This window comes from Crinia signifera, chromosome 1 (genome assembly GCF_055691185.1).
Source record: "Crinia signifera chromosome 1, ASM5569118v1, whole genome shotgun sequence".
Taxonomy (NCBI): domain Eukaryota; kingdom Metazoa; phylum Chordata; class Amphibia; order Anura; family Myobatrachidae; genus Crinia; species Crinia signifera.
The window spans coordinates 207956957-207973991 of record NC_139217.1 but is presented as its reverse complement, the minus strand read 5'-3'; positions in this window follow the sequence as shown (position 1 = coordinate 207973991).

Below are 17035 nucleotides of genomic sequence, written 5' to 3'. Positions count from 1 at the left end.
AACAAAAGAGATGTCGGACTGCATTACTTGGAGTGATATTTGTTGTTGGATTGGACTCCATTTCAGAGAGGAGATGACGGGTGATCATGCGTAGTTGAGCTACATCCCCATCAAAGTAAAGAGTCTCTGGAGTGTCAACTGTTTGTTCAACAGAATAGGAGACAATAGAAGACTGGCTGGAATTATTAGGACCAGGCAAGTTTGCAAGAGTCTCTGGGCAGAAGGACGGTATAGGCTTTGACGTAGACAAACTTGGACCGGCTGGAACCGGAGGACATCTGGTGGTACTTAAACCAGCTAGGACTGGCAGGGACTTGACGATACTTGAACCGGCTACCGGCATGGACTCTGGACAGACAGTTGAGACCGGAGAAGGTCTAGACGTGTCGTAATCGGCTGGGACCGAACAAACCTCCTGTCTGACGGCTGGAACCGGATCATCCATGGAGGTGCTTGGACCAGTTAGGACCGAAGCAGACTCTGGATTGACGGATAGGACCGGATGAGGTCCAGAGGTGTCGGAATCGGCTGGAACCGAATGAGCCTCCTGACTGACGGCTGTGACCGTATCATCAATGGAGGTACTTGAACCGGATGGGACCGGAGTGGACTCTGGACTGACAGATGAGACCGGATGAGGTCCAGAGGTGTCGGAATCGGCTTGAACCGAATGAGCCTCCTGACTGACGGCTGGAACCGGATCATCAATGGAGGTACTTGAACCGGCTGGAACCGGAGTGGACACAGGACTGCGGACCCCCTCTTTGGGCTGAGGGCTGCAGACCCCCTCTTGGGGCTGAGGGCTGCGGACCCCCTCTTGGGGCTGAGGGCTGCGGAGCGGACACCCTCTTGGGGCTGAGGGCTGCGGACCCCCTCTTGGGGCTGAGGGCTGCGGACCCCCTCTTGGGGCTGAGGGCTGTGGACCCCCTCTTGGGGCTCTGGACCCTCACTCGGTGCTGTAGACGGAAGACCCCCACTGAGGGCTGTAGACCGAAGACCCCTACCTGGGGCTGGCGACTGAGGACCCCTACCTGGGGCTGGCTACTGAGGACCCCTACCTGGGGCTGGCGACTGAGGACCCCTACCTGGGGCTGGCGACTGAGGACCCCTACCTGGGGCTACGTGAAGCTGAAGACTGGATGTGGTCAGAGTCACTTTGTTCTTGGGCTTGCGAAGGGAACAATTCTCAATGACGTGGTCTGGATTACCACAGTAAAAAAGTAAACGGAGAGACCTGCGTCTTTGGCGTTCAGATTCTGAAAGCTGGGACCTCCGCTTGCCCTGGACAGGAATTTCGCTCTGAAGGTTGGAAGGCCTTTCAGATTTCACAGGCACTGTAACTGAGGCTCCTTTCACTTTGGAACTGTAACTGATGGGCTTCAAAACCTCAGGAGTGTAACTGAGTAACGTAGTAATTATGGGGAAAATTTTTGCCAAGAGTTCTTGTAGCTGGATAAGTGAGTGGTTGTAGGTTCCCATTGGTATTGCTGTCAGATTTTGCATAGCCACTTTAAAGTCACTAGCCAAGTCCATGGGCTTTTGCATACTGTCACGACTAGGGATTTGGGACCCGGGAGTGACCTTGGTGGCTAACTGACAACCAAATGGAAACAGTACGGAGGCACGTGGATACAAATGGGTAATGTTTATTGCATAGAATGAAAACTGGTATAGGAGACAATTGAAAGTTTGTAATAGTCTTTGGGAAGCTGGAATCTGGTAACAGTTACTTGGAAGCACGGAGTAGGACCACTGGGGCAAAGGTGCCAGAAGCACGGAGTAGGACCACTATAGCGCAGGTGCCGGAAGCACGGAGTGCAGCAGTGAAGGTGGTCGCGGGTGCAGGTACTGAGGCACGCAGAGGCAGGTGGTCACAAGTGCAGGCAACTCGGAAGCACAGGTGCAGGCAACTCAGAAGCACAGGTGCAGGCAACTCGGAAGCACAGGTGCAGGATGCAGACAGAGCACAGGTGCAGGATGCAGACGGAGCACAGGTGCAGGATGCAGACGGAGCACAGGTGCAGGATGCAGACGGAGCACAGGTGCAGGATGCAGACGGAGCACAGGTGGAGCACAGGTGCAGGATGCAGGTGGAGCACAGGTGCAGGATGCAGGTGGAGCACAGGTGCAGGATTCAGGTGGAGCACAGGTGCAGGATGCAGGTGGAGCACAGGTGCAGGATGCAGGTGGAGCACAGGTGCAGGATAGCTGGAAGCTGGGGATACCAGCAGTGCAGGATAGCTGGAAGCTGGGGATACCAGCAGTGCAGGATAGCTGGAAGCTGGGGATACCAGCAGTGCAGGATAGCTGGAAGCTGGAGATACCAGCAGTGCAGGATAGCTGGAAGCTGGGGATACCAGCAGTGCAGGATAGCTAGAAGCTGGGGATACCAACAGTACAGGATAGCTGGATGCAAATGCTGGGTAACTGGAACACCACAGAGCTTAAGCAGGAGCACAGGCTGAAGCTTCCTCCCAAGGGATTGACAACAATGCAAAAGCCCAGTGTTCATGCAGGGCTGGGAGGATAACCCGTCAGAGTAGCACTGATTGGGCAGCTGGGTGATTAGAAACGGCCACACCTGTTCACAGTCTCTGGATGAGGCAAACAGGGAACTAGCATGACACTTCTCCACTGGTAACTATAGAACTCAGGTGCTCATTACTAGCAAAGACTCAGATCTTGCTACAGCAGGCTGAGATACAAGACTGACAGGCAGGTAAGACAGGACAAATACACAGAGTTCTGGCAGGATTGTGATATGGAGTCTCCAAATAGATATCCTGTTTATAAAAGTCCACATCCATCACTACTATCCGCTCAGGAAGAATTTACAACATTAGACAAAGCCTAACATGCTCGAGCCGTTTTATTGTCTACATGATAAGGTGCCCTTGTGGCCTTATCTATGTGGGCAAAATGATCCGTACCTTTAAAGAACAAAGGATGAAAACTGTCTGCAGTATGGGGGCAGCCATTTTCTATGTGTCCATTTTCATTATAAGTGTTAGGATAGCTGGGTGTCTTCGCCAACCCTGACTCCGTTGTCACCGAATGGGATTGGCGGACGCGTGCTGAGCTAGGCTTCACCTATAATAGCCGCGTCCGACAGAGCCCGTTAGTCAGTCTCTGCCCCCGATGCCACCAGGTCTTACGGTTGACAACGCCGCCGCCAAGGCCAAGGATAAACAAGGGGAAAGCTAACTATCCCAAGAAGGGCGAGGCCACCCTGCTCAGTGGACAACAGAGTGGGCGTAACAATACGCAATGATGTAACACAACAATATCCCAATGAGGTGTAACAATACACAAAGGTGTCCCACAAAAATAAAGGTAAGGGCTGTTTGGGGGTAAACCCCACTTATCTGTGCACAGAGGATCAAGGGCAGCAGGAACCAGGAGACAGATAAGAGACGACACACGGACACGGGTAGGATCGGGATGCTGGATGCGGACACTGGAATGAACTGGAGACTGGACGGAGAACACAGCTGGGAACCAACAACAGGATAAGGGATGACTGGATACAGGATACTGGGACAGAGAAGCAGAGAAGGCTGGGAACCAGGAACACTTGAGACCAGGTGGTACAGAAGCTATAACCGGCGCCTGTCCTGGGCAGACGCCGGCTATTTATTCAAAAACCCCCGCCGGCGCTGACGTGCGCCGAACTGCCGGGCGCATGACGTCAGCGCGCCGACGGGGAAGCTCGGGGACGTTGCCTAGCAACGCCCCGACGCCTGGCTGACGATGCCGTGGGGACGGAAGCTAGGGGCGTTGCTAAGCGACGCCCCCGACGTCTCCCCCGGCACTCGTCTCCACTGTCTGTCCCGGCGAGTCCGGGACAGCAGTGTAACAGTACCCCCCCCCTTGAGGAGGGGTCACCGAACCCTTAGAACCAGGTTTCCAAGGAAATTTTTTTAAAAATTCAGCTCTTAACCTGGGCGCATGCAAAAATTTCTCTGGAACCCAAGATCTTTCCAAACCCCTTCCAATGGACAAGAAACTTGAGCTGACCTCTGACAAACTTGGAATCCAAGATATGTTCCACCACATACTCCTTATGCCCCCTAACCATGACAGGTCTTTGAGTACGTGTAAAGCTGGATGGAAGGGTTCCGAAGACAGGTTTGAGCAGGGAACAATGAAAGACATTATTGATGCGCAGAGATTTGGGAAGCTGTAGTCTAAATGCAACCGGGTTGATTTGTCCGATAATCAGGAATGGACCGATAAACCTGGGACCCAGCTTGGGGCATTGCTGCCGAAGTTTAATATGGCGTGTGGACAACCATACCCTCTGACCCACTTTAAAGAGACACGGTCTTCTATGTCTATCAAAGAAAATCTTAGACCGAGCTGAGGATTGTCTAAGGGCGATATGTACATTCTTCCAGGCCTTTCTAAAAAATGAGACAGTGGAAGAGGATCTTGAAGGATCAACAGGGGGCATGAAAGAGCTACATTTAGGGTGAAAACCTGAGTTGCAGAAAAAGGGAGAGCTCTTAATAGCTGTATGATAAGAGTTATTATATGCAAACTCCGCTAATGGAATAAGCTCAGCCCAATTGTCCTGGCACTTCGAAACGAAACAGCGGAGGTATTGTTCTAAAGCCTGATTGACCCTCTCGGTCTGTCCATTAGACTGCGGGTGGTAACCAGAGGAGAGACTGACCCAAATCCCTAAGGCTGAACAAAACTTTTTCCAAAACCTGGCCACAAACTGGGAACCTCTATCAGAGACAATATCAACCAGGAGTCCGTGAAGCCTAAAAATGCTGGTGATGAATAAATTCGCTAGGAGTTTAGCTGTAGGGAGCCCGTGTAATGGAGTAAAATGAGCCATCTTGGAAAATCTATCAACAGTAACCCAGATGGTAGTGAACTTGCTAGAAGGAGGGAGGTCCACGACAAAGACCATGGAAATATGGGACCATGGTCTTTCAGGAATAGATAAGGGAAACAGCGGCCCAATCGGAGACTGTCGAGAAGATTTGTGTCGCACACAGATCTGACAAGAGGACACAAATTGGTCGACATCCTGCTTCATAGAGGGCCACCAAACAGTCCTGGCTAACTGTTCCAAAGTTTTGGCAATACCCGGATGCCCGGAGCTTTTGGCAGAGTGAAAATCCTTGAGAACCGCCTCCCGTAATTTCTTGGGAACAAATAGACGGTCCTGTGGAGCCTGTTGAGGAGCCGATGCTTGGGCAGCAATCACTAAGGTAGCTAAATCTTGGGTCAGGCCTGCCATAATGACCGAGCGAGGGACGATGGGAGATGCTTCCACCTCAGATCTCTGGGAAGTCTGGAAACTGCGGGAGAGGGCATCCGCCTTCACGTTCTTAGAACCTGGCCTAAAGGTGATAACAAACTGGAACCTGGTGAAGAAGAGTGCCCACCGAGCCTGTCGTGGATTGAGGCGTTTGGTGGACTCAATATAGGAAAGATTCTTGTGGTCGGTGATCACAGTGATGGTATGCTGGGCTCCCTCAAGCCAGTGACGCCACTCCTCAAACGCCCATTTGATGGCCAATAATTCACGATTGCCTACATCATAATTTCTCTCGGCTAAAGAGAATTTGCGGGAAAAGTAAGCACAGGGATGGATCTTTTGATCATGTAGATCTTTCTGAGACAGGACTGCTCTAGCACCCACATCAGAGGCGTCGACTTCGACTAAAAAAGGTAGACTGGGATCTGGGTGATGCAAAATAGGGGCTGAGCAAAACGCTTTCTTTAATTTCTCAAAAGAATCCATCGCCCGCTGAGACCATTGTCCAGGGTCAGCTCCTTTGCGGGTCAATTCCACTATGGGGGCCACGATGTCCGAGAAGGAGCGGATAAATTTGCGATAGTAATTAGAAAAGCCTAGAAATCGCTGAATGGCCTTGAGAGTGGTTGGGCGAGCCCAGGATTGGATGGCCTGAACTTTAGATGGATCCATGGAGAAACCCTGAGGAGAGATTATATACCCCAAGAAAGTCACTTGTGACACTTCAAATTCACATTTTTCTAACTTGGCATACAAATGATTTTCCCGTAGCCTCTGCAGCACAAGGCGAACGTGCTGCCGATGCTCGGGAAGAGATTTGGAAAAAATGAGAATGTCATCCAAGTAAACTACGTCAAAACCCCCTAAAAAAGACCGAAGAACCTCATTAATAAAATCTTGGAAGACCGCCGGGGCGTTGGCTAGACCAAAAGGCATCACAAGATATTCAAAATGCCCCGAGTGAGTATTAAAAGCGGTCTTCCACTCATCTCCACTTTTAATTCTGATTAAGTTGTAGGCCCCCCGGAGGTCTATTTTGGAAAAAATCACTGCCTCCCGAATCTGGTCAAATAACACTGAGATGAGGGGTAATGGGTAAGAATTTTTAATCGTAATCTTATTAAGGGCTCTATAATCAATACAAGGCCGTAAAGACCCATCTTTTTTCTCCACAAAGAAAAACCCCGCCCCTACCGGAGATTTCGAGGGACGAATAAAACCCTTTTCTAGACTTTCTTTAATGTGAAGGTCTACGGCTTGGGACTCCGGTGCTGATAGCGCATATAAACGACCCTTAGGGAGTCTGGCATTGGGCACTAAATCAATGGCGCAATCAAAGGGGCGATGAGGAGGCAGGGTGTCAGCTTCTTTTTTAGAAAACACATCCGCAAAATCGCGGTACTGAGGAGGGAGAGACTGAAGATCAGGGTGCACCACACGGAGAGGAAGAGTGAGACAATCATCCGAACAGGACCCTCCCCACCGAGTGATTTCCCCAGTCCCCCAATTAAATTCAGGGTTGTGTTTTCTCAACCAAGGCAGCCCTAGGACAACAGGAGTGAGAGGACAGTGAAAGATAAGAAATTAAATATCTTCGGAGAGAAGAGCCCCCACCGACAGACGAAGGGAAGGAGTCCTAGAAGATATGCTGCCTTTGGACAGTGGACGGCCATCCAACCCACATACAGAGACGTGATTGGCCAATGGTACAGGCACGAGCCCCAGTTGGTGCACCAGGCCTTCATCAATGAAGTTGCCGGCCGCCCCACAATCCACAAAGGCAGATCCGTTCCAAGAACGGTTGGTCACAGAGACTGATACTCGAATCAATATGGAATCTGAGGGAGAAAAACTCGACAGGCCCAAGTGAACCCCCCAAGTATCACTTAGGCCCTGTCTTTTCCCGCCTTCAGAGGACAAGCAACAGCATGGTGACCGGGACCCCCACAATACAAACAGAGGCCCTTGAGACGTCGGCGGTTCTTCTCGGAGGAGGATAGTCGAGTGGCCCCCAATTGCATAGGCTCGTCTCCGGGTACCTCGGTAGACTCGTCCAGAGATGAGGAAGGCAGCACTCCAGACCGTCTCTCCCTCTGCCGCTCCAAAAATCTCCTATCCACCTTAATGGCTAACTGCATGATCCCATCTATGGTGTTGGGAGTGGGGTAATGCACTAACGCATCCTTAAGGGATTCGGATAGACCAATCCGAAACTGACTTCGAAGCGCTGGGTCGTTCCAGCCAGAATCAATGGCCCAACGTCTGAAATGGGTACAGTACGCCTCAGCCGTGTCCTGCCCTTGACGCAAGGCCCTAAGATTTGCCTCAGCAGAGGCAGCCCGGTCAGGGTCGTCATATAACAACCCCATGGCTGAGAAAAAAGCATCCACAGAAGAGAGAGCCTCAGAACCATCAGGAAGGCCAAAGGCCCAAGTCTGAGGATCTCCCTGCAGGAGTGACATAACAATTCCTACCCGTTGAGCCTCAGAACCGGAGGACACTGGGCGCAATTTAAAATAAAGCCTACATGATTGTTTGAAATTAAAGAATTGGGACCGGTCACCAGAAAAACGGTCGGGAAGATTTAACTTGGGCTCCGGACCCCTGACGGAGGAGGAGCTAGATTGTGACCGTTCCTCCTGTGAGTTTACCGGTAGGGTGAGCTCTTGCAGCTTCTGAGTCAGCGTGTGCATCTGTCCCATAAGGGAGTGACCAGTAACCTGTTGTGCAGGATCCATGATAGTGACTCACAATGAAACTACCGAACCTCTGGGCTGAAGGGGCAGCGTACAGTCCCAGAGTATAGTATGGCCGGTTATAATGTTAGGATAGCTGGGTGTCCTCGCCAACCCTGACTCCGTTGTCACCGAATGGGATTGGCGGACGCGTGCTGAGCTAGGCTTCACCTATAATAGCCGCGTTCGACAGAGCCCGTTAGTCAGGCTCCGCCCCCGATGCCACCAGGTCTTACGGTTGACAACACCGCCGCCAAGGCCAAGGATAAACAAGGGGAAAGCTAACTATCCCAAGAAGGGCGAGGCCACCCTGCTCAGTGGACAACAGAGTGGGCGTAACAATACGCAATGATGTAACACAACAATATCCCAATGAGGTGTAACAATACACAAAGGTGTCCCACAAATAGCAAAATAAAGGTAAGGGCTGTTTGGGGGTTAACCCCACTTATCTGTGCACAGAGGATCAAGGGCAGCAGGAACCAGGAGACAGATAAGAGACGACACACGGACACGGGTAGGATTGGGATGCTGGATGCGGACACTGGGATGAACTGGAGACTGGACGGAGAACACAGCTGGGAACCAACAACAGGATACGGGATGACTGGATACAGGATACTGGGACAGAGAAGCAGAGAAGGCTGGGAACCAGGAACACTTGAGACCAGGTGGTACAGAAGCTATAACCGGCGCCTGTCCTGGGCAGACGCCGGCTATTTATTCAAAAACCCCCGCCGGCGCTGACGTGCGCCGAACTGCCGGGCGCATGACGTCAGCGCGCCGGCGCGCCGATGGGGAAGCTCGGGGACGTTGCCTAGCAACGCCCCGACGCCTGGCTGACGATGCCGTGGGGACAGAAGCTAGGGGCGTTGCTAAGCGATGCTCGTCTCCACTGTCTGTCCCGGCGAGTCCGGGACAGCAGTGTAACAATAAGAGCAGGAGCCAGCGCTAACAGAAACTGGACTGTGACGGCAGTCACAGCACGGCAGGCAGGTACCGCAGACAGAAGCGGGTAACTATAGCCCCGCAGACCCCCGGCGCCCGAACTTTCTCTGCGCCTCCCCGCCACCGCGGGGGCTGCGGAGCTATAGTTACGCCACTGGACACTGCGTTTTTCATGCTATTAATACACTCGATTATTTGTATATATGTTGTATTGTATGTTATTGTGTATCCCTGGTTCCCTAGCAACGTGGGCGGGCAGCTACGTTGGTGTTCCGTCGTGACCGGAAGTACTGTGCTAAGTCCCGGCATGACCGGAAGCACTGTCAGCGTGCTGATCCCGGCGCAAGCTATCGGAGGAGATGCATTTGAGATGGTATATAGGTAAGCACTGTTATTACTTTTTGCACTTTCTGATGAAGGATTGAAATAAATCCGAAAGCTTAAATTTATGGGCTGCGTTATTGCTGTTCAAAATCCGCTGAGTGCCGCTGCTTCACCCTGCTGCAAACTTCCCTCTGGAATTGGATGGCACCTCGGTAGTTGTGGGCATCTAATGGCATTTAGACATTAAGATAGGAAATGGGTTCAGAGTGCGCTAAACCTTAAAATAAAGACCAAAATATATTTAAATCCCATTTAATAAAAAATTGCCCTCAGGGCATAGCAGTGTGCATATAGTTTTTACAATACAGTTTCAGTGAATCAACAAATAAAACAGATCTTCTTATACAGTTGACCTATATGCACACTGCGGTACTCTTTACCTAGAACGGCGCCAGCGATTGAAATCGCGGTCGTCGTGGGTAAAAATTGCGGTCATCGCGGGCATCGCGGGTAAATCGGGATGGCCGCGATGCCCGCGATTTTCCCATAGGGAACAATGTTAAAAAGCCTGATTGACCGCGATTTTACACTTAAATGCCTCAATGGACCCGATTTGGGCATAGAAATCAATGTAAAATGGGCCACACAGCCCAAATAGGGCCAATTAACCGTTAAATGTCCCCCCCAATTTTTAACGCCACCCCACGATCCACGCCAACCCGAAGCGTGGCGAGCGCAGCGAGCCCGCGAGGGGCGGCGGTACGCGTCCTCCGACCTTTTCATGCCCTACTATCCACTAGGGCGTGGTGTGAGAATATAATAGTGTGGCGAGCGCAGCGAGCCACCGTGCCCGAAGCGTGGCGAGCGCAGCGAGCCCCGCGAGGGGACGCGGATACCTTCACAGGTAGACGCGTCCCCTCGCGGGCTTCACAGGTGTCCGCGTCGCCACGGACACCTGTGAAGCCCGCGAGGGGACGCGCATAACTGTGAAGGTATCCGCATGCGCTCGCCACGCTTCGGGCTCGGTGGCTCGCTGCGCTCGCCACACTATTATATTCTCACACCACGCCCTAGTGGATAGTAGGGCATGAAAAGGTCGGAGGACGCGTACCGCCGCCCCTCGCGGGCTCGCTGCGCTCGCCACGCTTCGGGTTGGCGTGGATCGTGGGGTGGCGTTAAAAATTTGGGGGGGCATTTAAGGGTTAATGGGCTCTGTGGCCCATTTAACATTGATTCCTATGGCCAAATCGGGTGGATTGAGCCATTTAACAGTAAAATCGGGTCCATCGCGCCTTTTAACATTGATTCCTATGGGAAATCGTGAGCATCGCGTCGCGGGCATCGCGGGTACATTTATGTGCGGCCGCGACGCGACCGACACGATTTCAAAGTTTAACATTGGTTTCAATGGGAAATCGCGGGCATCGCGTCGGTCGCGTCGCGGACGCACATAAATGTACCCGCGATCAGCACGACGGGCGCCGTTCTAGGTAAAGAGTACCCACACTGCTTTAGGCCCTTTAACAATACAAAATTATAGTAATCGTGAATCCTCCATGAGTTTTTCAGTATAATGACTAAACATCCTCGGGCTGAGAGACAACCCTTAAGTGTGAGATGGCGAGTTTTTGCCCATATGGATGCCGGACGCGGTTCCGACAGTCGGGATCCTGACTGTCAAAACTCCTATAGACAGTTGGCCACCGGCTATTCTCCCGCTGACCCCCACGAGGGAGAATAGAATAGGGTGCGAGCGCAGCGCTCACCATGCTGTCTGAGTCCGGGCAGTCGGGATCCCGACGTCGGACTAATGACTGTTGGGATCCTGACTGTTGGTACCCTATACCACACCCTGCCCATACAGCTTTTTCCCATACTGCTATTTTTGAGTCTCTACTCTGTGGCGCTGAATCTAAGTATCTGCAGCACTAGTCACTTGTAGTTACTCCCCTAGTAACTGAACATAATTTTCTGTAGAAATGGTACGTGACCTTCCACTGGGAAAGTGTCAGCGCACAAAGTCACTTACCATTTCTACAGCTTATTCCGGTACTTATGTATTATCTGGGCTCCCATGTTAAATGCACCCCATTTTTTCATACCCCTACTATCCAACTACGCATGGAGTTGATTTTATATAGTGTGGCGAGCGCAGCTAGCCACCGTGCCCGAAGCGTGGCGAGTGCAGCAAGCCCCGCGAGGGGATGCGGTCTCATAAGAAAAAACGGGAGCCCAGACACTAATCTGACAGGCAGTATTTTAAAGTTTTGCTGTGAGTTCGTCTATAAAATAGTTTATTTTCACAGTGTTAAACTATTGTTTTCTTAACATTTTTTCACTAGTTTTTTATCACAACTTTAAAGATTATTTTACTGTAAACTTAAATGATGTAGCAATTTGCCAGAATCTTTTTTTCACTTGTAGTGCCGCTGCCCAGCTGCCATAGCAACCAGCCAAGCAACTGTCTGACAGGTCGCACGTCAAGCAGACTCCCACTGACGCAGACTGCTGAACGTGTCTCTAGAGAGATCTAGCGTAGGGAAAGATGCGGTGGGACCCCATATTGATGCACCACATTTGTGCTACCGGCCGCTGAGACTCCCTGTGACGGACATCGCAGCAGGAGGCAGGCATGTGCAGGGGAAACCCAGGTGAGTGAGCGATGTAGACGTTTGACACGTCATGGAGTGCACGGTGGGGGGGCGTGCCAGCTGGGGACAGGTGCACCTTATTTTATTTGTCACTTCTTGTATTTAACTTGTATATGGACACCATTTTTGCTGTATGCATTTGCTCTTGAAAAAATCTAATGGAATGAAACGTCGAACCATACAAGACCCACAGACTTCTGTGATTTATTTCTAAAGACCCGTGAGTGCTGCCATCCCAGAGCATCTCCGGAGGATGGATGCCAGGTTGGTTGTCTGATGGAAATTTGGGTACTTATGTAATATCTGGGCTCCCGTTTTTCTTATGAGACCGCGTCCCCTCGCGGGGCTCGCTGCGATCGCCACGCTTCGGGCACGGTGGCTCGCTGCGCTCGCCACACTATATAAAATCAACTCCATGCGTAGTTGGATAGTAGGGGTATGAAAAAATGGGGTGCATTTAACATGGGAGCCCAGATAGTACATAAGTACCGAAATTTGTTTTGGCTGCAGTATATCCTGATGATGGTCCAGTTTGGACCGAAACGTTACGTCGGTATGTCAGCATTTACCTACCTTTATGGAATAAAAACCGTTTGAAATTTTACCAACGTGGTGAGTACCCTTTTCCTCCAATATATGCCTTGATGTTCAGTCATCTGTAGGAGCACCCCCCATTCAACCGGATACCTACTAGAGTGTACGGACTTTACATAAAAATTATATATATATATATATATATATATATATATAGAGAAAATGGCAATAAGGCGTCACTCGGAGACTGCATAAAGTTTCAAAGCTTTATTGCAGTCTCCGAGTGACGCCTTATTGCCATTTTCTCTACATTTGGTCTCAGTACCTGGGAAGGCACCGGAGCAAGTACAGCTGATTCTTTGGTGGAGTGCCGGATTTCTTCTGTTGTTATATATATATATATATATATATATATATATATATATATATATATATATATATATATATATAGGTTGCGGGCGGACTGGCACTCTAATTAAGTAACCTGTTCCGGTGCCATCCAATACAGAGAATAGCGAATAGGAAACAATGGCGGCATTCGAAGGCTTTGTGGAAAAAAAATATATTTTATGTGGTCATTAAAATGGTGCAAAGATAACCAACGTTTCAGGGATGTCCCCTGTTTTCAAGGTGCAGAGTACAATACAGACCGGTCTGAAGCAGCACTCCTCAAATGATATAAGGTGCGGTGCCAGCCAATAGCTCCCCGTGCCGGGGGCAACAAATAGCAGTCTGGATAATGGCAGCAAACACTCAAATAAAGATCATGATACACATCTTGTAGTCAACGTTTTGAAGCTTTTTAATAACACGCTTCTTCTTCAGGACAAGATAACATAATGCATAACAGACACAGTATTTATACATACCTACATGCACACCCACAGCTGTCCAGACTCCCGTGCTCCACCCGCAAATTAATTGACGTCATCAGGAACGCACGACCGTGTCTGCCGGCGCAGCCGCACTGACACCGCTCGTTAACCGACCAGGTGCACGTCCAATCAACTGCCAGCTCAGAGCTGCCGTTGTCATGGTTGCCATAGTAAACATAGTGAAACACATAAAAATAGTTACGGAGTATCAATCGTTACAGACAGTTACATAAAATACAAAAGTAACACCAAAGTTAAACATAACAAATATAATAACAGTAACATCCTCAAGCTCTTCACTAGAAAGAAGAATGCAGAATGTGAAGTACGGCGATCCGCTATATACAGGTACCTATGTCACTTCAATCGACTTGGGAGAAAAAGTTGACATATGATTCTAATGGGAACATTTAAGGAAATTTTAATGAAAAAAACAATTACTGGCTAAAGATAAATGCTTGTAATAGTTTACATGAAACAGTGGAGTCCAGCAGACTCATTCAGCCCCTTGGGCGTGATAATGAATTGATAACGCTTAGATATGATTGATAACCCAAACGTATATATATTTACTCTATAACCTTTAAATATAACGGCAACGCTGAAATGATTGCACACCAACACAACCTTGTTATAAAATGTATGACAATGCTTTACTTAAAAAATAGCTTCATTACATGTATTTGCAAATGCCGACTAACACAAGAAACATAAAATTGATTAGCCAATACTTAAACAGTAATTCTAAATCAAAATGGAAACCTTTCAAGGACAGTGACCAGCCATTAAACCTCCTTCATAGTTACCTCCAGCCCCCCGTGCTTGCTTGTTCTTCCTCTTCCTTCTCTAACTCTGATATTTAAACCTTAATCACATTAATTAATTACTCATAAGCATTGAGTCTTATTGGCAAGCTCTGCTTTCAATCATGATGTCATAAATAACCCAACACCCAACTTCCTTGTTACTAGGCTAATTCAGTGGCCTTAAATCTACGCATGTGTGGCCCTGTTCCCATATTATTAAGTTTGTGGAGACTAGCTTTCTGTCCTTGCTCCATTATACTGTCAACATCACATTCTTAAGCTCCTAAAACCAAAAACTATTCTCTATAAGAAATAACCTTTACAGCACTATTCTGAATGATCAGCCATTTTATAATGTTATTATGCAAGTCATAGTTGATTGCTGCTTCTAACAAACACATGATGCTTTGCACAAAGGGTAGGCCTCATAGGCCATGGCTAGTACCTTGTGCAACAAACTAATGCCACCTGCAGCAATAGATAACAGTATTTGAGAATACAAACTATAACAAAAGATACAGGACACCCTGAGGAAGGATTAATTTTGAAACGCGTTGGTGTGCAAGGAGGGAGGCACGGACAGCTTCTGGATTAGACCATTTCCATCGGTCCCACTATTCTCCAGCTCAATCCGGATGAGAGGGATTTTCTTGGTGGTTGTATCTGGAGCTCTCTGTCCCTCACCTCATTTTTTAAATACTTTTTATCTGTATTGGAATTTTTACTCATAATAAACCACTGATGTTTGGAACATACGCTGTCCTGTTCTGGAAACTCATTGTGCTGGCTGGGACGCACTAAAGAAACCCCAACGTGAACATAGGGCATTGCCACCAGATCAGTACTATCTGAAACAGAGTGTGTATTTGTCACAGAAAATTGCAGCTTTCAAAGAAACCGTGATGTACATATAGGGAATTATAACAAGGTCAGTTGTAATCTCCCCGTGTTTGGATAGGAGTGTATAAGACCCCTTTGAATTGAGCCTGTAAAGATACCTTTTTCTGCACATAGGGACCAACACCAAGGTCAGTGTGGTCCCTTAGGTCACGTACCCAGGGATACCGATCATCTACCATTCACTGGATCCAACCAGCGCTGGAAAGCTACCCTCTATTTTTGTCTTATGTATAAACGCTAAGGAGTGGTGCTCCTGGATAGCAATCCAGCTGCGGTTGAAAGAGAATCCATTTTTGTTTAAAAAGATAAGAATTATTGATGCGTTATTTCTGTTTTAAAAGTTGCCAACATATTGAGTCTGTGGATCCACTGTGCCTCACACCGTAATAATTTCAAAGCCCAATTGCCACGCCGAATACTACTAGGTACGTGGTCAATGATGATATACTTTAACATAGGTAAGGAGTGTTTTGCAAGCAGGAAGTGCCAGGCCACAGGCTGGTCACTGTGCCCTTTTTCAAGAGCTGCTTTAATTGAGGACTGATGTCCTGCAATGCGCTCTCTTAATGTTTTTTCAGTTTTCCCGACATAGGCCCTTATTCTGCTTGGTGCGGCCGGAGCCGCATATGCGGCTCCGACCGTGCAGGCGAATCCCCGCCTTCCATACGGATCGCCACGGCCGTCCGTACGCGGACATGTGGCGGTCCGCATGAAAATGGCGGGGGATACGCCTCCACCATCTTGGAGCAGCCCCCTGCATTCGATGGTCACCGACCATCGAAGGCAGGGCCGCACGCTCCACCAGCTCCCGCACCCATAGACCTCACGGACACCTGTCCGTGTGAAAGCATGTATGGGGGCGGGCAGCTGACATCCGGCGATGTCAGATGCCCGCCCCCAACACATGCGTCACAGCCTCATTACCATGCGTACGCCCCGCGTTTGCATGGGAACGCCCATGAAACGTGGGGCGTATGCATAGGGAAATGAGGCTAAGTAGCCCCTCACGCCCCTATCCACCCCCTTTGCGGCGTTAAAAAAAATTGTGCAGCGATTTCGCCTGCACATGCGCAGAGTGCCCTCTGCACATGCGCAGAGCGAAAACATCGGCTTAGATCAGAATAATGGCCATAGTGCAACCCGCACGGGCATGAAATCATATATACTATGTATCGTGTCATGCAGGTTACCCTATGCCGGATCTGGTATCTTTTGCCACTTAATGGATGACAAAACGTGTCGGACCTTGTCAAAGAGCGACACGTGATGCAACCCAGGCATCGAAAGCAGCCTGGTTGTTGAGTCAAAAATTGTTCACTGCCAGCAGCTTGTAATTGTGCAACATCAGTCTTTACAAGACGATCTCGAATATTCCTGCCCCTAGTGTAGCAGGGCATAATACTACTGTTTGTAAGATGGAGGGATGAGTCACTTTGTATAATGGGCCAATTACTTTTTACAACATGGTTAATCATAGGACTAGCGATGCTAAAGTGATTAACCCAAGGTAGTTTCTCAGGACCAATTTTAGTGCGCTCTTTAGGTTTATATGTGAGGAGCTCATGGCGAGAAATTGCAAGTGCTCATCTCTTAGCTTGTTGCGGTACACTCAGGTCACTCATATATATATATATATATATATATATATATATATATATATATATATATATATATATATATATATACATATACGGATCGGCGGCACTCACATCCAACAAATAAACTGAGTCCACTCAGTGATTGAATATAAACGTTTTCAGATATCTGATGACGGTTAAGTAAACCGAAAACGTTTATATTCAATCACTGAGTGGACTCAGTTTATTTGTTGGATGTGAGTGCCGCCGATCCGTATATGTATATTTGGACCACCAGTCATAGGAGGGCACCGCACAAATTGGATTATAAAAAAACGTTTGGAGTGCCGAGACCAAGACATTGGTATATATATATATATATATATATATATATATATATATATATATAT